Raw genomic sequence first — 26,642 nt, forward strand, 5'->3', positions numbered from 1 at the left:
TTTAAGCTGTTTTATCTAATTCGGGGTATTTCAAGTTATTATTCTAGACAGTCACTTAAATAAAAATAAACAATTTAAAATACATCATTAAAAAGTATATTGTGCCCCAAAAGGAGTCAATGATGTGTCCCACAGGACCAGAAAATGAACTTTATAATATTATGGACAATTTAAAATGGGCAAATTTAATTATAGCAGGAGTGTGCAATTACTGAATGAGGTATGAGAGACATGGGAAATGTTCCCATCTAAATAATGACCAGAATATGCTTGTTCTAATAATATTCCATAACACATTTAGGGCCTTAGGATTACAACACTTTCAGGTTATTAGAAGATGATGATAATAGTGTGTTTTATTACCAAATTACTACTATACTCTCTGAGGTATGAAGCGATATTAATGACCATTTTCAATAAGGAATAACATTTTGCAACATCAGTAGCATTTAACCATATTAAAATATGTTGCGTTGTGTGGTAAAGCCCAGGGGTACAGAGATGAAAACTAGAGAGTTTAATTTTGAGATGCAATTGGGAAATTATTTGGGCATTCAAAAAAGCTTTAGGGCAGAAATATATTAATGAAGTACATTTTTTAAAACTATTTACAATAAATAAAAAGGTGAGTGTATATTACTTGGTTGTAATTTTGGTTTATAAAAACGTTAAAATCAGTGCACGACCTACATTCTGCTTAGTGTGCTATATAAAATTTCAATTACCTAAGTGTCTGTTAAATCTGGAAATGAACCGGTTAAAGAGAAAATTAGTACATCTGTGTAAATGCGTGATGGTTGGAAGTACACATATTAAAAATATTTCTCAGAATGGAGGCATCTTTATAAAACGGGTGACAAGATAACATTCGGTTTCTCTATTAATGTATTCTTTTCACGAGAAGCTCTGTGCTAATGCAACAATTTACCAACAGCCCCAACAGCCATTCTTCACAGATTTGTCTGTAAATATTGCAATATTGTTTTGCCAAGGTCAGATGCTCAGAGTCGGTGGCCTCACTGTCACTGATCTAATCAACTGTAACTCTCATACCATCTGATTAAGTTATTATGTTAATTAGAGTAAATAAGTTCATTCCAGTCCCTCAGATCTGCCAAAGACAGAGTATTTTACGGTGTCAAAATATGTCTCTGAAGCTAAATAAGCCCTCTGTACATATTGTATGTTACGGAATGTTGTAAAAACTAATGTTGCGTTTTCCAGTTGAAACGTCACTTCCATTTGTTCAAAACAAATCTTAGTTTTATTTAGAACCATAAAAATATGGAAATCATATTGTGGTTTCATAGTAACTGTAGAGTTACATAAAATATTTGTAAGTTACCATCTTGCTGTTGAGTCAGCTACAGAGGCATTGCATGTGATATATGTACTAATTGTATATGATAACTTTTTATGCGATACAAGTATTGTTAAATGGGCATGACAGAATACATGAAGAATTGTTTTGAAGCCATGACCTTGTATTTAATATCAGATGTGGAAGTGTCAGAATTGCAAATCTTGCAGTAGGTCTACCTACAAATAATGTGCTAACCATAGACTTAGAGCCTTGGTTCCCCTTAAAGATAAAACGATGAAATTCATCCTTTAATTAAACATCGTGAGCTAATTCTGTACTAGGTTATTGAAGCTTAAGTTCTGTTATCCCATAACAGTCAAAGATTCTGATTTGAGTGCTGAAAATTCAAGAAGTTACCTTTTAAAAACCATGGGATTTCTTTGAAGTGAATGTTGGTCATGAGAATATCATTGTTGTGACACTGCATGAGAGCGTGTCTTGAAAAACTGAAGCATCTGGGGTTTAAGCACAAACCTATATGAAACTGGATCAAAATCACAAGAATTAGGTGAAATTTTAAAGACTGAAATGACTGAATTTTTAGTTAGGACTTGAATGAGTCCTGTTTCATCTCCGATTTGACGTGTATCCCCTTTTGCCATATTTTGAAATGTGCTGGTTTGTGGCTCCTCCATAATTTTGTGCCACTCCAGCCGTCGCTCTATTGCTTAATTCAAAATTACTTTGGTATTTAAGAAGTTAAAAAAGAAAAGTTTTGTTATAGTCATAAAAAGAAACTTTGCTCGAGTGTGTCAGATAACAAAATCTCAAGACTGATGAGTCTGCATGGCTTAGGGCTGGAGGGCACAGAAGAGGTGGTGTCTGGTGGCGCTGATATGGCACCATGGCCTTGGGAGCACTTGTGTCTAAATGAGCTGAGCGATCCGAGAGCCTCGCGGGGAAGGATTAGTGTTTGGTGGCACAATATGCAAATTCCTTGCTTGGTAACGTGGCATGTAATGCAGTTTGGGATGGAGCTTTAACTACTCCAGTTTCATGCATATATTTAAGCTTTTTATGTTGGTCTGAGTTTATTATTGTGTATTTTCCTGGATATTGTTTAAATAAAATCACCTTGTCATATAGATGTGCATAGTTGAAGTAAATGACTCTCGCAAGCGCTGATTAAAACTTGATGCTGATAAACATTGATAAATTGAACATTTGCAGCGTTTTCTTGTAGCAGAAGCTAGCCAGTGAGCTATTCCTTCTTGTTCTGCATCCAGAAGAGGTGTAGCTGCCTGCTGTGCTGTCACGGGGAGGGAGGTATGAGCCTTTTTTCATTACCAGCCTCTGGCCTGGGCTCTGTTGGAGACCTTTCCTGGTGGGAATTCCCTTTCCTGGAGGTTCTGAGCTGGGCTGAGCTTGAAGTGCAAAAGTACTGTTTGCTTTATAAACCAGAAACTGACAGCAAAATTGCTGTGCATGCTGCGTGTTCCTTCATTAGTGGGTTATTGGAATGGCATCAAGTTTGCTTTATCGTGTTGTAGCGGTTTGTCAAATAACAGCCTCGCTTATCATTCAGGAATGCTCTGTGAATACACAGGCAGTTTAAGTGTATATATATATGTATGTGTGTGCGTATGTTTTTATATACCCATGTGGATAGAGAAATTTGCCATGTATTCACTAGTCCAGAACTTCTAGGTGTTCACAAGCATTCTAGCCTGATGTAAATTCTCGTGCTGTGCCATGTCTTCGCACTTCTCTTGCACTTTCCAAGGATCTGAATCCATCGGTGATGCAGCTGCAGATTTCTGCAGGAGGATAGCGTCTGTTGGAAAAATGCATTTCAATTATTATTGTGAGCCTGTAAATATCTAAAATTATGAATTATGATTTAAGCTAGAAGAGTATTTTTAACGCAGTTAGTTTGGCTGGCTTTGAATAAAATGCATCCTGTCTCTGTGTACGTCTTCTCCATGTTTCATAAAAAAGAGGTGGTAGTAACAAAGCTACTGTTTCTTCAAACCAAAATAGCTGAGCTGTAGCTCAGCTGTGTACGGCAGGGATGAAGGTATTTGCCTGAGTCTAGACCTCTCTGAGGTCCCTAAGTTTTATTAATGAGCCCCCTATCTAGGAGTGAGTCCATGTATCTTCATGAAAAAAAAAAAGTATTTAACTTCCAGCAAGCAGGAGTTACTTTTTCAGTACCCCTGTGTGGGCTGAGGGTACTTAGACACCTCCCGTGTTCTTTCTGAGTCCTGGAGAAAATGCTGATGGATTTGGCCAGAGAGCACCAGCTATTTTCCTTGCAAGAACCCAAGAAAGATGACGGACATAGGTCTGTGTAAAAAAGGAGAATGCCAGCAGGAGAAGATAGTTGCAGTGCCTAGTGCCGGGAAGAAAACTGGAGCTATAGAGGGAATGGGGGCTGAAGTGGTGTTACCTCTACCCAAACTCAGAAATGGAGACCAGGAGGGATTTGAAGAGTGCTTCCATTCTTCGGACTTGTTCCTCGTACCCATTCTGCCCGGGCAGACAGAGCTGTGGCTCAGAGCTGTGGCTGGACATCCCCCACATAATGCATGGTGTGGGAGATGGTGTGGGGAGAAGAAGGTGGGCGAGGTGATCCCGCTTGCTGCGGCCCCGGCCGCTGGGCAGGCAGCCCCGAGCTGCCTCTGCTCGCCCCGCATGGCTGCTGCAGGGCACAGCTGGGGACGAGCAGTGGCCCGGCAGGGACGAGGCTCTTCTGTACCTCTGTGCCTAGCCTAGAAAAAGGATCTTGAGCGACGGAAACATTCGCTCTAGTCTTAAAAGTATGCCAGGCAGAGATTCCTGAATTCTCTCACTTACATGAACCGAGCACTCTCAGTTGCGCTGCAGCCAGTGCTGCTCTCATCCAAGTCGTTATTTAGACCCTGGGAGCACAAGCACCGCGGTGTTGTTTAATTTACCGGAATAAGTGTAATTCTTTAGTGGATAGTTGAAATTACTAGCTGTAGCCAAAAGCATTAAATAGCTCACAAAGTCATGTATAAAGCTTTGTTCCAAAGCTTCTCTGTTTGTGTTGGGTTATTGGAAGATTCCTCCTGGTAGTTCTGCATAAAATTTTATCTGACTAATATCAAGCGGAGCTGTGTGTTTTGGAGCTGAAATGGTGACAGTCTTTTCAAAACCTTGCTTGTGCAACTGCTTTGCAAGTGCTGGCTTTGGCAGTGTAGCTGCTTTTTCTGTGTGTGTGGAAGATGCGCTAACTGTTCAGCAGAGGTCACTGTAAGTTTGTGGTTGAGACGTTTTAATGATACTTACCAAAATGTACGACTGAAAACATTAATATTATGACTAGGAAATTCTTGTGCCTGCATTAGCTTAGAGATTAAATGGTACGAATTTTAAGAAAGATCTTTTTTTTTGGTGGAAGTAGAAAGTGGAGGTGATTATACAATTTCAAGGAAACTTGAATAGCCTTAAGAGATGTGGCACGTACCCAGAATTTCATCATATTTAGTGTTACTTATCAAGACTTAACCAAATGATTACTTCTGTCGCAGCACCTCCTCCTCCTTCCAAAATGTGCCATGCCTCCCTTCCCCAGAAGCCAGGCGTGTCAGGGCTGTTCCCTCATGCCTTTCCAGACTCTACTTGTCCTGCATCGAAAGGCTACAAAACGAAGTCCAGAAGGAGTGTGGCTTGCTTGTTTGCTTTGTGCATTGCTAAGTGGCCTTGAAATCTTTCTCTTTCATAATTCAGTGATTGAATTAGTTTTTAAATGTATTGCATTTGCTATTCTAAAAGCAATTTTGATCTTCTGCAACTACTTTTTGGATGAAACAGAAGTTTGTTTTCCCACAGACGATTAGGAGTCCCTGTTCTGGAGTATTGCCGTGGCGGTCATCTTGCCGAGAGGTAAGGGGTGCTCCTCGATGTGCCGTCGTGATCTCTCCGGTAAAGGACAGTTGCAAATGAACAGGGCAGCCTTCTCCCCATCGACATCAGTTCTGTTGTTCTTATAATGAATCTGATGGGAGAGCTTCAGTGTGCTGATGTTACTGTCTTATCCCAGCCGGTGAGACAACGTGGATCCCTCACGGTGCTGCCTGTATTTGCCACAAGCCATGTATCTTCTAGCCAAAAAGACAGCTGTGATCCCCATCTACTTTGCAAACTCGGTACATTTTGTCCTGTGCCCTTCACCATCACAGCAGGCTTTTTAAGCTGTATGACAGCAAAATAACCTTTTGGTGCTGTTTTTCCCCTGGACTGTGTACCTATTATTGTGCCATTGTGACAGTGGGTATCAGTAGCAGCCATTATCTGCTATTTGAAGAGTGTTTATCCATTTTCCAACTAAAACAGCTGCAGAACTTCTGAGAAAAGTTGTTCTGAAGCCTTTTGTTTTCAATTACTGATCACAGCCATGAGGAGTAGTCCTTGGGAGGGATCTCAAAAGTCACCCTCCTTCTGAGGACAGCTTCCAATTTTGATTAACCAGGAAGTTAACGAAGCTTTTAAGTCTTTTGGATTTCTTACTTGATCTTTCTTCTTCAAGGCCTTGTCTAATCTCATTGTGGAAATAGTGCCAACAGATGTTTGCAGTGTTGCATCGGCTGCAGATCTATCGCTGCGTAAGCACAGGGGGCTGTGGGAGTTGATTAGCGGAGAGAAGCAGGTGGGTTGAGGTTGCTAATAGGTGTTTGGGAGGAATGATGAGGAGCTCAGATTTCATTCAAGAAAACACGGGAAGGAGGGGTTCACGTTGGTAAGGGCGCTGCCCGTGGATGCGCTGTTTGTGAAGTGTGCCACGCTAGGGGGAGTCTTTTGTTAGACCAGCAAACGCAGCCCTCCCAAACACATATCCTCTTTGTTTCTGCTCTCCCTTTGTCAGTCTGCAGTTGGTTTTTGTGGTTGCGCTGAGGTGAAGTAAACTGGAAACCCAGCACGCTGAACCTTGCAATAGATCCCGTGTGTGTCTGTGCCCTCAGAAACCGCTGATTTCTGGCACTTGCCAGAAACGGGAACTGTATGGTCAATTAAGTGCCTCTGTGTGGTCCTATATCATTTCAGTTATATTCTGGCTTAGTCATGATTCACACTAGCCTTTTTTTATAAAGCCAAAGAAACACCCAAAGTGTGCATTGGGGCTGGAAGGGTAGGTGGCGGTGAAAGGCTCGGCTGTGTTCCTGTTCCTCCTTTGCCCTGTGGTGAAGTCCTCTGAGCACGCCTTGCTCCCAAAGCAGCTTCTTGGCCAAAAGTAGGGGAGAAGGGGTTTCCGCGGCCCAGGCCCTGTTCTTCTGTGGCTGCTTCTACCTCTAGCACACAGCTCAAACCACCCAGCCCCTCTCTCGTGCCCACTGCTCCTTCCGTCCCCTAACTGCAGTCCTGCACAGCTCTTCCCGAGGGAAAATCACAGTTCCTCACCAACCCAGTCCCGCTTTTCACCATCTCTCCTTTCTTCTTAGCTTTATCTCTGACCCAATTCAATATCCGATCCCACAGCCCCGTGCCCTTTTTCCAAACCCTTTCTCCTTTCAAGCCTCAGGTACCCACTTAGTGCCACCGCTGTCTCTCTTTCCCTTTTTCTCCTGCTCCATGCACCTAGCTGATCACCAGCTCCTTCCACTTGCCCCCCGTTGCCCCCCGAAGTCGGTGTGCCCCGAGGAAGAAGACTTGTGGCTCCAGCTTTGGCAAAGACTCAGGCCCAGCCTGCAGGTACCAGCAGCCTGCTTGCAGGGGGCCCTGGTGGGATGTCGGAGCCAGCAGAATTGGGGCCGCGAGCCTCGAGCTCCCTCCCCTCTTCTAGGAGAGGGGCACTGAGCAGCTCGCGGGTGCAGCTCCAGGCAGGGCAGGAGTACTGACACTTCAAAATAGGGGTTTTGAAAGTAGCGTGCTCGCTGTGAAGTTGTTGTTGTCTTTGTTCCTTTCTCTGCAGGATAACAAGGCAAAGTCAAAGAAGCCAAAGTGCAGTAGAAGTGCTGCGCTAAAGCTGTGTGTAAAAGCTGTAGTTAGATTTTCAAAAACATCCTGCAGATGCTATTATTTTTTTTTCCTCAGTGTTTCTTCTCTGCAGCAGTAACTTCTATAAACTGTTACATCCTACATGAACAGTACACGCTCCAACACAGCTGGGTTTTCTGAAGGTGGACTGTACCGATTAGGCTAACATTAAGTTCACCCATAAGTCAATTAAAGCAGATTTTTGCTGGTAGACTACAATTTATCACAAAATTCCCGTTTAATGGGAGACAAAATAATCCTTTTGAGTTGTCAGCTTGACATATTTGTGCTTGTTTCTGTAAAGATGGGATGACTGAGGCAGCACGTTTATGGATGTGCCTGCACAGATAGAGGAGGACTTCATGCAAAGCACAGAGGTTTGCCTAGGAAGGTTTGTTACCTTTAACAAGTTGGTATGTCCAGGAAGTTTCATTCTGTGGTGGGCCCGTCTTCAGATGTTCTTCAGTTCATGATGTTTTGGGTGTTGCTGTGCTGATGCAGTTTGGGATTCCTGAAGCAAGTATTTCTGAATTCCATAGCTGCCCCTAGTCCTGAACAGGTTATCTTCCTCACAGTGAACTCACAAAAATTGCAGCATTTACGGCTTCTTCCTGTGAAAGAATTTTGTGCCTACTGGACTGTGTTGCTGTCTTGGGAATGGAAAGATTTTGTTCTGGCTGTTGTGTAAAAAAACCTTCCCCACACACACCTACAAAACAAACAAACAAGCAAAAAAACTCCAAGTGAAAACAAACCGCACAACAACAATCCTCCCTCCCTCCACCCAAAAAAGCAAAACCCAACCAAATTCAAACCAAACCAAACCAAACCAACACTCTCCAAAAGTGTTTTTGTGTGGCTGAGAAAAGCAGACGTGTGGTGGATAAAATTAAGGCTCTATCGATTAAAAAGTGTCAGGTCTCTGTGTAAAACTTGAAATAAATGTGTGTAAGGATGGAAAACGGGCAGCAGCTCTGATACCTTCTGTACTCTCGTACCTTCAGTCGTGATGCTCACCTGCACGGCACAAGATGTGCATGCAGAGGGGATGCTTCTTGCAGTCATTTCCCTTCAGCCTTTATCAGTAAACAGAACGTTTTCAAATAGTAAAGCAGAAATTGCCAACTCATCCTCAATTTGGTGAGAAAAACTTCTTGTATCGGTTTCTGGGCTGATCCTGAATTGGGTAAACAAAGGAGAGCCCCCACTTGTGCTGTGTTGGTGGTAGGGCTGGGGTGTTGGGTTTTCCCAAGGAGGCTGATGAGAGATCACATTAATTTAACCTTCTCATGCTAAGGTGCGGATGAGACAGTTGTGGTAGGAATGTAATTTTAACACCTACTGTTGGGAAAATAAATTGAAATTGTTTAGTATGTGGTGCTAGTGATAAATAGCATTCTGCTTGTTAGAACTGATATCCGGTATGTTTGTGTTAAACACGTTCATGTACTGTATGTATCTTACAGAAAAACAGTTCATTGCTATCTTATCCAAATATATATTTCATAACTATTAATTCTCTGGTGGCATTCTGCAGTCCTTTCAGTGACCGTCCTCCTTTCTAAGAGAAACGTGTAAATAACAACGCGGGACAAGCTGTGAAATTCAGCAGTAGCTGTTGGCTTCAAAGCAGGGCCCTGCGATTGATTGTCCAAACGGGAGTCCTGATCCAGAGCTGTGGTCCCACGGGTTAAATACAAGGACTTTATTATTCCTCAGCGTTGTTGCTTGCAGTCTTTTAACACAGGTAAGGCAGGGTAGCTTCAGAGTCTCTCTTTTATGCGTGGTCAAAACTCACCTTGCTGGCAGGCTTCACGGGGAGATGTCCGGTGGCTGCCAGCTGTTGCTGCTCTTACCGCTACATGAAAAGCTGCTGCTAATCCCCTTCTTCCCCTCTTCTCTATCTCCCTGCAGACAGCCATTCGTTATTATTGTTTATGTATTCTTCCCTTGCTTAAAAATGGATTAGGAAGGGTAAAAAATAAAAACCAAAGGAAGCCCCACCAGCGTAAGGATTCAGTGTCCCAGGCTGCCTGGGGTTCAGCTGAAGTGCAAGTGGAAGAGGTGAGCCAGCAGTTTCCAAGGATGGAGACTTGCTCGTTAAATCCTCCCCGTAAAGAAACCGAATGTTTCTTTCAAAGGGGTGCTTGCTCAGTCTTCAGCATAGTTTATTTAGAGGGCTGCGATATGCAAAGTATTGAAATAGCCATGAGCAGTGAAACGGATCTTTCATTTTATTTCTGCTTTGATCAGTTACCGACATTTTGGCTCTGTGTAACCCTCCACATGTCAATATTTAACATGCAGAAGGCCAGGGGATGGGAGAGCTCTGCAAGCCTTCAGGTTTTTATCCCAGCAAAAACGTGTCAAAGGAGAAACACTGCCAGGTTCTCTGGACAACCAACGGGCAGCTCCTCTGGAGACCTGGTGTCCCGCACCTTAGCGTGGCTGATTTTTAGCTCTGGCAGTTGTTGACACCCCCAAGTGCTCGCTGCCCCTTACAGATGCAGATCCCAAGCTGGGGAGCGAGTTCAGCTGCAAGCAATTACATCCGTGCGTACCTTTGACAATCACGTACTGCTTTGGTTGCTCTTGTTTTGGAAGCGCGTCTGTGTGTGTTTATGTGTGTGTACAAGGATCTTGTAGCAGTTTGTGAACGTCTCAGCTTGGGTTTTGCAGCCAGTTATGACCTTTTCTGAAGTATTATTCTGAAATCGGTTTTGGACGTAGCAAGTAGTTAGCTGATTTGGACAGGATTGGGAATTTTTGTTTTTGTTCAGGTTGGGTGTGTGAAAACTGTGCTTCCCAGCTCGCAATGTCACTAATCCAATTTGTTGATTTAAGAGATAGGATTGCTTGACTGCAAATCTAATCTAGCAAGGTCACTGGGAAAATTTGGAATCAGCTAAGCTGGCAGAGAAGGAATGTCTTTGTGCAGAGCAGAGGCTCCGTCTGCTGAAATTGGTTTTCTCAGTGGAGAAGGCAACTGTTTTCTTTAGTTCTTTATTTCTGTTCTCACTTTCTCTTCTGAGGTTTGCTACATTACTGCATACATCTTGAAGCATCTTGAAGGAAAAGTGGAGTTTTTCCTGAAAACCTCATTCTACCAAAACAACAACAAAAAAACTGATACCACCACCAAAACCTCACCAAACCTGGCTGGCGTTAGTGAGTGAGTAATGTGCAATTAAGACTAAGATAACAAATTGCTCGGCATCTAGGATGGTTTGGGCTGCGGTAGCATACCAACTATCTAGAAAAGAACAACAAAATCCCCTTTAACAAAGAAATCCTCTTTAACTTTGTGATGGGAACAACGACACTTTCTCTGGGCAGGCTAGAGAAGGTACACGAGTCTGCCACATGACAAAACAGATGTACTGTTTGTATATTTGATCATACTAAATAAATTTGCTTTTAAATAAGGTAGCATCTTTGTGGTCAGATTTCATTTCCTCCTGCTGGCTCCTGTAATCAAAGGTCATTAGCATGGCTATACAGCGTTGTAAACTTTTCGATGGTAATGAGTTGACTGCCATACACCTAGGGTCTTGCAGCTGTTGCTCACGTGAACGTAACAGACCATCTCCCATGGTCTTGCTTGGACCCACGTCTGTGAAACTTCAACAGAAGGTGGAGATTTCTGTTCCTCCTTGGGTTCTGCCGTGGTGCAGTGGTATCTGCTTGTCCTATAGCATCTACACCAGGAATGATAGGATGTTTTGGAGCCGTTTACAAAAAGAGCTAAGGAGCATAATTCAGCATAAGGACTGAATTAGTGGAGATGAGAGCTGAGCAGACGGCGTCAATACTAAGATTTGTGAGTTAGCTGAGACGCTGAATGTTAAACACAGGCTTAAAGCTTTCTCCTTTGTGTTGTTAGGGATCTGCAGGTTTTCCATTCCTCTTGTACCCTTATTTGGTGCCTCCTGGCCTTATGTGATAAGCATTTTTAGAGGAACCTAGTAGGGTAATAGAATATTTCTGTTACCGGTTTACAACTGCAGAGCTAATAAAAGGTCAGCTGATCAGTGTAGAAACTCCTGTCATCTGTGTTATTCCTACCTTCTGGGAAATGACTACCTCCCTTAATCCCCTAGCTAGCAGAAGAAATCGTATAATGACTTCCCTGCTTCAGCGTGAAGTCAGCTGGCCTCGCTGCTGATGGTGGGTGTCTGAATTAATCTGAACTCAAAGGGTCAGATCTGCAAATCATGCTCCAAAATGACCTGGCTGCACTCTCAAGTGCCGATTCAGGTTCCCAAGTGTTGCGCCAACCTTTTTTCAGCTGCAAGATTTATTAAAACGTTCTGCTTTGTACTTATAGTGTCCATTTCTGGAAAACATTACATTAAATTTAACAGAATCTCAATTTAACAGAAAAAAAAAAATTCTTTTTGCCTCCCTGTCATGGCTTGTGTATTCTGAACAGGGTGTGGATATACTTCCATTTCAGTTGGCCCTGTGCCTTTCCCACCCAGCCACACGAACAAGAGGGACCATCTTTCTATTCAGAAGTTGGCAAAAATAATGGAGCAGCAAAATTCCACCCTTGGGAAAAATTTTGATATTCTTTTAGGAATGCGAGAAAAGCAGCAGGCTTTGCCTTAAGGTACCAGGGTGAAAATTGATATCTTTGCACAGAATCTTTCATTAACACATGGAAGAACACAGAGAACACATGGGAAGATGTACAGAAAAGTGCTACTACTTGGCAAGAATACCAGCTTTTTTTACTAGGGATTTGGGGCATTTTGGATATTCCCTCTATATATTCACCTAGAGTTTTGTAGCTGGTAGTGGCTGATGTTTCTTATTTTCTTAAAATCATTTTTTGTCTTTATTATCTTTGTTCAGAAGCACTGACATTACTAAAAAAAAGTTATTTCAACCCATTATAGTTTAAATTGAAATAATGCTAATCAGTGCTGTATATGAATGAGAAGGCATATAACCAACTTGTGTTGGGATAGCTTTCTAGTTTTGTGTTCAAGAATAAACAGAAAAGCATAAATGATTCAAATATGAAAGATCAGAGAAGTTGCAGTGTAGATCAGAGAGTTTTATGCCATTAACCAATTCTTGATTATATTCAGCACCAGATGCGCGCTTTGAATTTGCCTCCTTTTTTGTCTCTGATTTCTCAACAGACCCAGGCTGAAGTCCCAAAACACGACACAGTTTCCAGCATTCATTGCTGTACTCTTAGCCCCTGAAGATGACACAGGGAATTGTACGATGACGCCGATGCAAGTAGCTGGCTCTGTGTCGCGGGGCTAGCAGAGCTACCAGGACTAGGGCTGTAGCTGACTGCCGTGCCAGCAGCAGAGCCACAGCACAAGTAGGCCACCAAATTAACAGATGTGCCCACGTCCTGCCAGTTGCTGTTTCTCCTGATCCTCCGTCCCGGAGAGAAGGGCTGCGGGTCTGCTCCGACAGCTGGGGTGTCCTGAGGGATAATTTGCTGCCACTCAGTGGGAACAGGGTAGTTTGTGGCAAGATGGGCAGCAGCAGGAGAGCATCACAGAGAGTAGCATAAGGGCAGTACTTCTGCATGCTGTATTCTGGAGCCAATTTTTTTTTGGTTGGTTTTTAGCAGTGTGGATCAGATAATATTAAAGTTTGTGCTTCTGTTGCAAAATTTCTGTTTGGCCGTACTCTTTTACAAAGTGTGTAAGACAAGGAGCTATTGTCTGTCGGCATTTTTGCACATCTTGAACTCAAATTTCATGTGAAGAAAGCCACTATTTTTCTTTCAAAACATCTATTGTGAAATTTCTTAGTGTAGAAAACTGAGAGCTATAGTAATAGCGGCTGCATTAGTCCCGAGGACCTGTGCATTGAAGAGCTGAGTGTCGGTGCTGTCCGTACAGCTACCTAACAGCGCAGAGAACCGCCGGCGTGCTGTCTCTGCCAATATCGCATACTTGAACAGTAATTTCTACATCGGTGTCTAGTTTATTGATTGGAGATTGTGTAGGCTGCTAGTGGGAAATACCAGTAAGTGCAGCCGAGGTTGAGAAATGGTAGCGTGACTGATAGGAAAAAGAAACCTCCTGTGTTGTTATAGAGGTCACTGTGGTTTGTAAAACCGTATGGAGTGGCTGCATTCCGGAGGGTATATTTTTGCAATATTTAAGAGGTAATCTGCTGGCTGTGATATTTATATTCCCAGAAGAGAGCAATATTCTACATTCTAATTTCACCGTTCACACTCAAGCTCTGTCGTTACCATTTATAGGGCACAGTCATTGAGATCAGTGCTTTGCAGAAATAATTCATTTCATACAGAAATCCCATTCCGAGGAGGTTTCATTCTGTGATTCTGCGATTTTGTAATTAATATGAATTAATTTACTAACTTGCAGGTAAATAAGGATTAGCAAAGTGCTAAACAGATAATAATCTGTTAGACTCATCTATACTGTGGTTTCCTTTTTTATATGCACAAACCAGGACTATGCCATTTAACAGAACAGTTGTTTCACTGCAAGAGCGTGTATTCACACACAGACTTTCCTGCCTGGATGAGACCGTTCTTTTTGGAAGTACGCTGGTCCAAAAAGTTCTTAAAATGAAGCAAAGCTAGATGACACACTGTGATTGGTTAAATTTGTAATAATAAAATATCAGGGAATGTACATAATGTTAGAATGCATGTATTGGTAAAAACCATTAAACATCTGTTTTATGTTACTGGCAGTGACACAGCTACAGTAGTTTCTCAAGGAACTTGAAATTGCCAACACAGTTACCAGGCTGCTTGGGACTCGATTCTGGCTACATTGAACATCTGTGGATGTTTTTCTGTGATTTTTAATTCTTTCCCTATTTCCTTATGGTTGGTTTTTTTTTCCCCCCTTTTTTTTTTTTCCTTGCATGTTGACAGTTGCAGTAGGCTGCCTAATTACAGAGTCATCGCAAATCTTTCTTCTTCAGAGCTTTGCTAATGGCAGTTGTTGATTAACGAGAAGCTGCGTTAAGGTGTCATTATATAACCACTGAAATGTTTCTTGCCATTTCATGGTCAGTGACTCTTGTTGACCCCACTGATTAGATCATAAATGCAGAAATGTCCTCCTGGAAGTTGTGAGGTTCAGCTAAGGGCAGGAAAGAATTTTAATATTGTTTTATTGTCAAGCCATTTTCAAAAGTAATACAGAATTCTGTTGATGTGCTTCACCTCTAGGATATAAATTATTCTTGGGAAAAATATTGCTCACAAAGTTAATTTGGAATACAGGCACAAATTAATATAGATTGTTTAGTATTCTCTGATTTTAAGAACTAGTATTTTTACTTATCCTTCTCCCATAATACATGGCATATATAGTTAGGTGTGTACATACACCTGGAAACGTCAGCCTTTGGCAAAATTAGTCTTTCACTGTTGAAATTTCACTGCTGATTTGACTCCTTCACACAGTCTCAAAGTCTCTATCTGCATGTGTAAATAATCCATAGCTGCTTGTGTAGAATGTTAATAATTACCAAGTATGATTAAAATAATCATTAAATAACCAAATGAATCACTCCCCAGGAAGCGATGCTAGAGTTAAAGCTTTATCTTTGTATTTTTAATTTCCATATAGTAGTTTATAAGTCTTTTGCTCTTTGGGTGTAATTTCTTACGGCCGTGAAACACAAACTGGAAACCAAGTTTGGCTCCAGCATCCTGTTGTGCTATGCGGGTTATTGAGAGTTCAGTACCCAAGAGAGCCCAAACCTCTGCAAATGCTGTGACAGGTAGAAGCAGGTTGTTTTGCCCATTCTCACTTAGCATTCAGGTAAGCAGGAGAGAACCCACGTCTTTAACCAGTGCGGTATGTCAGAGGAATGCTTTCAGTTGACTGTGGGGGAGAGCATGAGCGATGACTGATGAAGACTTTTCTGCCCCTTTCTACTGAATTGCATATATTTCACTTGCTCCCTTCCAGCCTCTTCCATCTTGCCTTGCTTTTCTCTCAGTTCTTTTATCGAGGTAGTGCCAATTCCTCATTCTTCGTGCCCAGGACCATTTATTACCCAGTGCTACTCTATGTCCTCCCCTCTGCTGCTTTGAAAAGATTTCCTCCTTTTTTTCCGCTCTGTTGTTCTGGGCACCAGTTTGATCCATTGTTAGTAAAAGTGGCTGCTGTGCATGGCATAAGAGGTAGATAAAATGAGCCCCTAACGAAGTGATGATCCTTAGGGAAAAATTGATAATCTGAATTGGGGTACGAAGACTTGCTGGTCTCACTAAAGCATCAGCTTCTCAAGGTTTTCTCTGTAGTGCTTATTTACGGCAGCTCACTGATCATAGATTTTTCTGTTCATGTTCATTTTTGCAGAGGATTTATCCTGAAATATTTAAGTTTTGAAATCTTTTTTTCCCCCACCAAAAAAGTAAGAACTGTGAACCTTGCAAGATAAATCTGATTTGTCTTTATGGCCTTTCTTCAGCTGAAGTCAAATACATTCAGGTTAGCTTGTTCCCATGTTGCCTTCCTGTCTAAACTTTCTTCCGGGCTAGAAAATTGATAAGTATCTGATAACCACTGTGGAGACAAAACAGAAACATAAAGATCATATGTTGTGTAATCATCCTGATTACTCTGAACAGTACTATGCTGCAGGTTTCTCTAATCAAGATTAATTGTGATGTAGGCTACGTGAAAAGCCATGTAGAGTGGATTGTAATTAAATAAAAATATAATCATTTTAACATTGTGCCACTAATATGTATTTACAATAGGTAGTACTTTTGAAAAGACTCTTATTCCCTGCAGTGATTAGGAAGCAGAGTTATATTTTCTAACTGCACAGATGTTGTTAAAAGCTCATGTTTCAGGCCATAAAGACTTATTATATTTGAGGTTGTGCTGCAATAGAAAAATGGTTTGTGCATCTGTTTATTGTGTGAGGGACTCAAATTAAAAAATCAGAAATACTATGGATTTATGAAAAAACTAATATGTGTTTGTATATATGTTTAATATGTGGTAGGTAATTTATAGTACGGCATTGGTAACAAAAAATTGCTTTGACAGGTCTTTACAGCTGTATTTAATATAGTGCAAAATAAGAGAATCACCTCTATTTCAGCTTTCTCAGAGTGAGCTGACAGGTCTTAACTTGACTTCTTTCACGTGATATCTTTGAATTTTTGACTACAAAGGATTGTACAAGTACTCCATTTTGAGGCTTAATGAATCAAAACATTTTTAGGGTGTGTATACTCAGGTTTTTTATGTGGGTCCTAAATCTATTTTCCAGAATATTCTGTTCTATATTCTGACACCTAGAAATGTAGTAAGTTTAAATATTCCTTCTATTAATCAGGAAAAAGGGACAAGTCCTTGGCAACCATACAAAAGTATTAAAATCTTGAGCATGTGATTGGATTTCTGCCCCTGTGCAGAGTGGCTTTTTTTGGTGACATTTCCCTCTGCCGATGCTGTTTTCACCTGTCACTGTCCTTTTCCTAGATAGTGCTTTCTCAGGTACCTGAACTTCCACTCTCACCCCTTTTGGGGATAACCGAGTGCATCTCCGAAGACCTTTGGCTCTTCCAGCTGGTGGATGCTGGCTGAACGAGGGCAGCTGCCCATGCCGGCTGTTGCACTGGCTGTTCGAGAAACCCAGTTCTTAACCGTGTTTTGGTTTGGTGAGAGCCATATTGGTGTTGTGAGTGTACCAAACACTTGTGGGGAGGTCACATCGATGCTGGAAAGAAGCCCTGGTGTCATGAATCGAGCCGTCTCGGGCACTTGGCTGAGATGTTATCAGTTCCATGGCTGTGCTGCAAGCACCAGATGCGGTGGGCTTTTTCTAAATGTGATTTTCTTTTAAAAGATGTGCTTGTTAAAACTGAAGGAAATTAAATTCAAACGTGCTTTCAGATTATATTAAGTCAAGAAAATAAGTGGATAAAAGCAAGGAACTTCTAGCTAGCGGTGTCGCTTGCCTTTCCCCGTCCATCACGGGCTGCAGGCAGGGTGTGCACGAGGCCTGAGGCCTGTAGGATCGGATCCTGCTCCCAGCTGTCCAGGCCTCCGTCACTCGCTGTGTAAGCTTGGTGTAACCTGCGAGCAGCCGTGGGGCTAGGAGTCCTGTGAAGGGTCTGGCCTGAGGAAACCATGCCAGCTTCTAACCACGTAGGAGGTTAAATTCGTCCTGTAAGGACTGCCAGCTGGTGTCCAGATGGAGTTTGGAATTTCTTGATTTCTTTCTGTTTTTAAGAATGATTAGAAAATATTGTTCAATGCTAACTTTCCTTGTCTTGTTGTAAACAAGCTGCACCCAATTTGCACACACACAAACATTATGTATTTAAATTCCTGTCAGAACTGCAGGAGGGCTCAAACCGTTCCAGGGAGCATCAACACTTGATGACAGGGCAGCCAATGCCAGTTTTGCTTCTTAGTATGGTTTTGATTTTGCAGACTGGCTTTAGATCATGAAAGATGTCTGTTAAATGTAGTGTCATCCAGATTGTTTTCTTTAGCACTTTTGAGCCCGATTCTCGAATTCTCGACAGTTCATCACGGTGCTGCCAGCCTGGGCAGGCTGTGCTCAGGTGCGGATGCAGAACTGCTCCCAGAGCCCTCTGCAATGTTTTGTTCTTTGAGCCTCAGGTACAGTCACAGGAAAGCCCTTTTACAGTGTCACTTGGGCCTAGACAATGAGAATGTATTTTCTAAACAACTTATCCCAGGAAATATTATTCTTCTCACAAAATTATTGTCATAATTAAAAGATACAAAGAATATATATATTTTTAAACAATTAAATTAGGGAAGACCATACATTTGTCTTTCTCAGGACTGGACTCTGGTAACAGAAATGCTTTTTAAATTGGTAATTTGCATTTACTTGATGCCCGTATGAAAATATAAATACCATACGGTGTGGGTCAGGAACGACAGTGCCTGCCAGCTCTTCTCCCTGAGTACCTTTGTCTGGCCTCTGAAAATGGCCAAAACAGTTTTGTGATTGACTTTGAAGGAGAAGAGTCGCTCCGAATTGCCCGTGTCTCACTCATTGCAGCGGCAGTAGTAGAGCTATAACCAAGGGCAAATTTTGGCTGTTTTCCTCAGGCCCTTCCCATTCCTGGCAGAGAGGCCATGAATCAGGTATTGGTCGTGGGATGGGAGGAGGTTTTTGTGGTGGATCCAGCTGAGGGGCAGGATGCAGTAAAAGATGACAACGAAAAAATCATTGCTGTGATTAAATACATCATTTGTTCAACCTGCAACTACAGTGTCAGAAAAATTGTCTGTTCTAAGCAAACGTCTAATGAATATTATTTATCCAACCGTGACAAGTGAGGCACTGTTGATTTCCCAACTAAATATAATTAAAGGAATGTTATTAAGCTTTAGCAGCTTCAGTTTTGCAAAGATTAATGAGTGTGTGTGTGGGCTTTATAGTTTAGTATTACTATATGACTCTCAGGTCCTGTTACGACTTCTATTTCTGCTGTAACAGCGAGTGCTTTTTGAGGGTACCCACTGAATGATGGGCAGTCCGTGTGCTCAGGCACACTCCTGCTCTGTTCTGTTTTTTAAAAAAGACATCCTCACTTTTCTACACCCTAAAATATGTGATTTCCTTCCCATAGACGCAGTTCAATAAGGACTTGGACAGTGAAGTTACATTCATTTCATTGCGACTATTTAAACTGAAATTTAACCTCACATATTAAATGCTTTTCCGAGTCTGGGTTTGAGTGGGATGCGATGATTGCAGCGGGAAATGGACACTTCTTGGCACTTTCCCAGGCTTCCGTGCATTGTAAAGGTGTTTCTAATGTGTGTGTTTAGTTGTTGACTATTTCGGAAAGGCAGGAAGTAAATCCACCGTATCAGAAGAGAAGACAATTTTTTCATTTTCTTCTCACAGAAGAATGCCAGGTAGTTGGGGATGTTTCTCAAACTCTTCTTAGATCTACCTCATTTAAATTTTGGATTGTCAGGAAGTTATGATATTCCTGGTCAAAATAATAATTTGACGTGGGACTCATTACATATTATTGCTGAATCCTAGTTGTGTGGGAAAAAATAAATGTTTTCCAGCTTCCTGTTATGATCTTAGAGTCGCCTTATAATCTTTGAGTTGCTGATGTTTTCATAAGTCTATTTAACTTTTTGGCTACAAAAAATACAAATATCTTTATTACACTTCCTTTTTATAAAATTGGATGGAAAAGAACTTATCTTTTCCTTGTTCCCTATCTCTAAATATGTTTTATGAAATTTTCTTTTGAATTAATTATTTTGCCTTTTATTTGAACTTGCCCTGTCTGTTTCCCATTGGGCTTTTGAAACTCTAAGGAAATCACTGTAATTGCAGGAACAGCCTTAACTGAGCTGTACAAATGTGTGGACCATGAAACAACATTCTGTTCTTCTATATTTTATACAGATTCTCTCTTCCATCTTTAAAAAGGTGATAGTGCCTGCATAGCAGGTACATATATATATACACACACACAGACTTACGCGTTCTAACTTATGCTACTGTCTCTTAAATTCTTACATGAACTGTCAGTCTTACTGTTCCCTGGGAGCTGATTTTCTCTTAAAAATGAAGTCTTTCTAGGAGATACAGTAAAATACGATTACAGTTAGATTTCCACTAAGTAATCAATATGGATTGACTATAGCTGAGGGCAAGTTTATTTCCTGAACAAAAAGAAATGTGACTTTTTCTGCTTGGTTTTATTAGTTTAAAATTAATGTGACTAGCATAAATCAGAAAGGCTTAGTATGCCAAACGCAGTGTAGCTATTTGAAATGATACTTCGATGAGACATTCTGGAACAAATGGCAACAAGACATTTTACAAAAGTAGTCATAATGCTGAAACCAAAGTCTGTGTTATCTCTTGATTAGGCTTTGATTTTGTGATCAGAAGAGAGATTCTGGTCCTCAGAGATGGCTATAATGTATTTTGAAAACACATATGTGATCTGGCAGGGGGTCTCTACTTCGGTAGCTACGTGGCTTTTACTGTCCCCTTCAGAGGTGCTCTGCAATTTGGTGTATTTGAGTGAATCAATCCTTCGGGTATAGAGAATGGGCTAAGGAAATAGGTGAGGAAACTTTGTAAGTAAAAAAGCTGTAGTTTAATGAGGTAAACTACAATAAGTGCTTCCGCCTAATCACAGAGGACTGAAAAGAAGAGATCAAATCCACAGAATTAGAGGTTAGCAGAAAGAATTGTGTTTTTCATAATAAAATTGCTAGGTGGGAATTGTTCCTATTGAAATAAATTTAAGCCATTGTTATTTCTGTATAACAGCCTGCCAAATGGCATTACAGGAGGTCAGATTTTAACCACTCTATTGTTCAGATATTTTTTTAGGCTGCAGACAGCTGGCCTGCTCTAGCACTGCAGGATGTAAGCTGGGGACAGTGGGCACGGGAAGTGCTGGTTTGGGGCCGAGATGCACGGACCCACAACTCCCGTTCCCACGGAGCGGCTCTGAGTCCATAGGTACGTGTGAGGGGTAGGGGTAGGAAGGAAAGTGTGCTGGCAGTCTCAGTGTATATTTAACTATGAAAGGAAACTGGATACCAAAAGAAGAAAATAGGCATGAGGAAAGGGAGCAGTGGAAGTAAATGATAATACAAAGTTCTGAGAAACGTCTCTTGGCTTTATCACAGAGCCCTGAGGTTGAGCAGCAATACTGCAGTTTCACAAAAGCCTCCATTTGCAAAAGGTGTTATTTTTTTTTTCTCTCCCCGTTTCCCTATTCGGAGGAAACCTTATTCAAACTGGCAAATTTGGAATAAAATTATCATTTATGAATTTTTGACTTACCTATTAATTTTCCTGTAATGGAAAACACACAGACAGAACTCCCCGACTCCTGCTGCTGCAGATCCTCTAAGCCCTCTAAAAGTATAGAAAATGGTGGACTTTCTTCTTATCTAAATCATTTATTACATCATGGCTGTTAGCCAGGTAGTCTGTGTGGGGAGTGGTGAATCACAAAGAGTTTTCCTAGTAAACCTTTCATCAATACATTTTTAACAACGGTGTGATTAAAAAGAAATATTTAGTTGCATCAAGAGCATTTCAGACACGGACTTCTTGATCTGCGCTGGGGCTTGGTGTTCAGAAGGAATCTGATTTCATACCTGTTGAGTTTATTTTTTTTGAGTAGTGCTGGCACTTTACAAAGGCAAAAGACACGCTTCCTTCTATGTTTATTAGAGGTCTTCAGCTTTTTTAACAAGCTGTCTTGTAGCGAAACATCAGCGTTTATTTGATTAAAACATAATTTACAGCTGGCTAAAGCATTTCCACCGGATACATCTCAGATTGGAAAATTGAAAGAAATGAAATCCCAGCTTTTCTCATCATTTTGTGACAACAATTAATGAAAGTTGCTGTTAATTAACACAGTGAAACCTAATTTTATTGGTACTATTTCCTCTGCCCATCTCCCCTAAAACTTTCTGAAGTAGTCTTTGGGAGAATGAATTTTAGAAGTAAGATCAACTTGGCTGTAGTGTTGTTCTAAAGAGGAAGATATTTTCCCTGATTATTCTCTCCTAATTGAATTTTCTTTTCTAATGAGGTCTTTTGCACTATATATATGAAATCCTTTTGTTGAGAACAATTCATTTTTACATTACCAAAGTGGCAAGATTTAATCTCTAATTCCTTTGAGGGGAGGAAAAGTTAATAGAAATTTTACTGAGAACAGAGCACAACTAAAAATAAAGGGACTGTTAGGTGAACACAAAACTAGACAAATAAACAAAGCCCGTCCTGTACTTACATGTAAATCAGTCCTTATGTGGGGAAGGAAAATGGACATTAAAATGTACTACTGGTTTTGAAGAGATAGTTATACACAGGTAATAGAAACACAATTTGTTTGTATGTGAGAAACTCATGATAGAAGTCTTCTAGACATGGCTTTATTTTCTTTTTCTTCAGAAAAAATATTGACATGACTTTGGGATAACGCTTATTTTATTGCTATAGAAAATTCAGTTTTCTTTTTGAAGCAGAGAAGGAAGAAAGCATTTTTTTTAACCCACTTTTTCATTCCTAGCAATAGTCTTATCCCTTACAATATCACATTTTCTTTGTTTATATGCATTATGTGTGTGCATGCTGGGGAGTCTGTTTAGTTACAAAGACGGATCTTCCACGCTGTATCCTGAAGTTTGGGAAACAGCCACCGCTTGTGTTGATGTTGGAAGCTTTACTGAAGCTTGTAGCAAGATGTTTAGCTCTTTGGAAATGTCTTGTTCATCTTCAGATGGCTGACTTCAGAGCTGATAGATTTTATTTCATTTTGTCTTCTGGTACATGACTCTGCTTGTCTTCAGACCTGTGGTATCAATACCTCACTTCTTATGTACTAAAATGCTGCCTTTTTACCTGGTTGTAGCAGGTGCTTGGACGCAAACATCTGTCATTCCTTTCTGTGCAACCTCACTCTCAAATGGGAAGCTTTAACAGGAATATTCACTCTATTTTTGGTTTGTGTTCTTCTGGTGGGATAACGAGTGCATACCGAACAGAGAGCGCTGCCCAGGAGTGCTCTGAGTCACCTTCTTCAAAAGTTCATCTGACAGCAGAGGGAGCCTTGGTTCAGACACCTGCAGTACATGCACGCATTTCAATTACGCTGCTACCAATTACCCGTGCATTGTGACTCTTACAGTGTTGTGGTTGGTAATATTTTGTGTCGACCACCTAATATTGTGTCGGCTGGCTTGCAGACTTAATTACAAATACATGCTTTACTTTTGCAATCTGTAATGCTCGACAGTGCTGGTACTGGTGATAAGTCTATCAGTTTTCACTTGGTCAGTAGCACACTACCAGCGTTAAATCCTAAATGGCAGACTCTGTGTTCACTGTCTGTGCCATCTCTGATAAAACATTAATCATTTCAAGGTTCCATTCAAACCCATTGATAGAAATTGTGAAATGTAATTTAGCTTTGAGAATAGAATTAATGTTTTCTAATAGCTCTAAGCTCTTCTATGATTTATTGGTTCCACTGCTTGAGGGTTTTTATAATCTAAATTGGTGATTACAGATGATACACAACATTGTGTATCATAAATAGGAATTATGTGTCTGGTGAAAATGATAATGGGTTTTTGTACCTTGTATGTATATTAGTCTATTCAGTAGTATATTAAAGCCTATTTTAGAATCTGTAGATAATTTTGCCCACATATAGATCTTGCCAGCTCATTCAGTTAGTCGATCTGCTGCTATTTACTAGTTTTTCTGTAATTCGATAAGTATGCATTGCATCAGAACATCGTAAAATTAAGGGTACACCTGTGGAATCTCATTATCTGTTACATGCTCTCCTTTACAGCATGCTTACTATTTTTTGCTTGGTTTTGAGGAAACAGTTAAGACTATAATACTGATTTGTATTATAATAATGTGATTTCTGAGGGAATTTTAGTCTAATGATTGATTTGCTATGAATGTATCTGAAGGTTGTGTCTGGTAGGATCATTTATATCTAGCCAACTCCACCATTGGAAAACACCTTGATAAACATGGAGAAGATGAAGTGGACATCTTTGTGGATAATGAAAATTTTATATATTTGCATTGAAATTTTAACATGTGCTGTTATTTTTATTTCCTGACCTACATTTCCCAAATTTCTGCACTGGAGTAAACTCCAGGCCATTATGGAGCTGTTCTTTCTGTCCTCACTTGGTTGTTAGCCTTCTGTGATCATTCTCAACAACCAGTGGTTTTGAGAGAAATTTAAAACCTGTTGTGATAAAGCAAAATAAGTGTGACTGCTTGAAAGTGATCTGGAGCAAATGACTTGTAATAGTGATTTGTAAGTTCTTCCTCTAAACATTCATTGATTTATTTAAATTTAAATCTTATGAAAAACAGACATTCAAATACCCAAATATTGCTTGATTTTCCTTATTCTTAATATGAAGATATGCAATAAAAGCAAATGTTAAATAGTAGAACTAATGGTGAAACGATTTTTGTTGGAAATTAATTATACAATGAAACAAGGTATTCCTTATCAAACTGAGCAAACCGCTGTATATTTCTTATTTATGGTGTATACATCTAATCATAGACAAATTCACTTTAGACAAGGCTTTCAATGAAACAAGGAAGTCATTTATTTCATCCCTCTTAGAATTTGTAGTGCACTCAGGTTTCATAGTGATGACCATTTACTTCTATTTTTATTGTATAAATACTTAGATGAAGAGAAATCAGTTGCTTTCATAGTTGCCAACAGTGAATTGAATGATAAAAATCCAACAACCCTACTGAACAATAACTTGATTTAGTTTAGAATTTCTTTAGAAAATGTAGTGGTATTAATCAGGAGAGAATGCTTCAAATATAAAATCTGATTTTCTTAGAGGAAAATCAGTTTGCTTTATCAAACTCTTAAGGTCTCTTTCCCCCTTTCTCTCCCCATTGTAGAATTCTCCTTTTGCAGCAAGCCTAAATCAGATTTGTCTGAAGCAGTAATTGGTGATTATCTCCTAACGGCAAGATATAGTTAAGCCTCTTTGGTTAATCCTATCTTGCTTGCCATCTATAGTGAGTCAGAGCAAGGAAAGTAAGAGAGGACTTGAAATATGATTTCTAAGATCATTTTTCCTGTGAGGTGTAATTACGTGCAAGAGCTCTGCAAATTGTGGAGAGAACGGCCATTGGGCCTCAGCACGGACGTGAAATGGTTGTGGTGGAGACCTGCTTCCTGCCTCTGCATCAACGCGGTCACCGTGCGGTACTGTGACCAGGCAGGAGGACTCCCTCAGCGTTTCTTGGTTTTGTGGAAAAGTAGAAAACCTTTTAGAAAAGTTTTTCTTGTCATGTAAGCTTTCTTGTGTATTCTTGCGTAACGTGTTCGTTATTTTCACTAATGAAGTGTTACAAGATTAAATTTGCCTAATGGATCCCTACTTCATTCTGTATAGAAAGTTAAAATGACAAGTGAGGATTTTTTATGCTTATGTGTTGTTCTACCTTCTATTAAAAGCCTAGCTTTTGCTTCATACATGAGGAAAGGTTTATGTACTCCAGGACCTATTATTATTATTATTGTCACTATTACTTCTATCTGATAAAAGATGTCCATCTCTCACTTCAAACCCTGACTTGCTTGCTTTATCCGTACTTCTTAGCATCACTTTGTCAAGCATGACACAGTTTCAGTAGAAGTAATGCTCCTCTGAAAGATGCTGAGAACCTTCCCAGTGACCTCAGGTGGAGCCAGGAGGATGATTTATAATTTTATTAGCAAAGCCTTCTCCTAGAGACAGCTTCTTTAGATGTTTTATGGGGAAAGACACGTCTTAGAAGTCCAGGTACTACTTTGTTATTTCACTCTTATCCAGGAAACCTCACTGCATCCATAGTGCCAGGTTCTTGGTTCTTTGGGTAGAAGTCCCCATTGCTGTCAGAGCAATCCTATGCAGTGTGGGAAGAGAATAGCAACATGGTAATGAGATTGTAATTTCACAGTTTATTAATTCATTATGCATCATCTCCCTATCTAGTCTATACTGCTCTCAATTTTGAAGAGCAGATCAATGTGATAACTAAGAAATCAATCTATAGGTAATGTTGCATAAAACTAACAACTATAAAGGACCTTTTTCATAAATTACTGATATTTATGCCTCGTGTTCTCTCAAAGTATTTTGTACGGTATTTTCATTTGCTCTTTAGCGATGGAAGGAAGATTTTTTATGTAATTAAGTTCTTCATATATAATTTTGTTAGTGTAAACCTACATAGAGGCTTCAACAAGAGCTTTCCCATTTTCAATTTGCCATACGTTTGAAATGATGTTTTCATATTCTTTCATCAGCAGAATGCTTTGTGCTGCATATTTCTGTAGAAAATATACTAACAATCTCTGCTACTGAGGTAAAAATCTATTACCTCCTCTGAAAAAAGCAGCTTGATTTTATTAGGACCGTGTCTCTTAGATTTAGATAATACAGTAGACTGAATTTTCAGGCCATTGGCAAATTTTCTGCATGCATAATCCATTTTTAGCTACTTTGTGGCTGTCCTTAAATCCTTTTTCTTAAGATGTCAGCTGGGCAAAAGCAAAGCCTCTAAAAAGGCTGTAGCACAACATCTGCGACTTCAACAAGTCTTGTGCTTTGTGTGTTTGGTGCGTTGCCTGAGAGTGCCTGGGATGCAGTCAGAATCAAAGTCCTTAGGTCTGCAAGGTTAACGTAGGACTGTTAAACTCATCAAGGTTATGTTAAACAAAGAACAATGATGGGAGACTGCAACAAAGTTGTATTTATGCTTTGGGAAAATGTCAGACTTTTATTATAGTATAAAAACAAAATAATTT

General features: G+C 40.3%; 1 protein-coding gene and 1 long non-coding RNA gene across 21 annotated transcripts in view; both read left to right on the plus strand.

Annotated features, from left to right (window-relative positions):
• The window catches only part of PARD3 (par-3 family cell polarity regulator), a 445,585-nt gene that overhangs the window by 77,431 nt on the left and 341,512 nt on the right, over nucleotides 1–26,642 (plus strand). The gene's annotated exons all lie outside the window — the stretch shown is intronic.
• LOC118247372 (uncharacterized) lies at nucleotides 8,857–12,831 on the plus strand. Its single transcript, XR_004778414.2, has 3 exons — nucleotides 8,857–9,047; nucleotides 10,333–10,472; nucleotides 12,451–12,831. It is a non-coding gene; the product is annotated as an uncharacterized LOC118247372 (long non-coding RNA).

Source organism: Cygnus atratus, chromosome 2 (genome assembly GCF_013377495.2).
Source record: "Cygnus atratus isolate AKBS03 ecotype Queensland, Australia chromosome 2, CAtr_DNAZoo_HiC_assembly, whole genome shotgun sequence".
Lineage (NCBI taxonomy): Eukaryota > Metazoa > Chordata > Aves > Anseriformes > Anatidae > Cygnus > Cygnus atratus.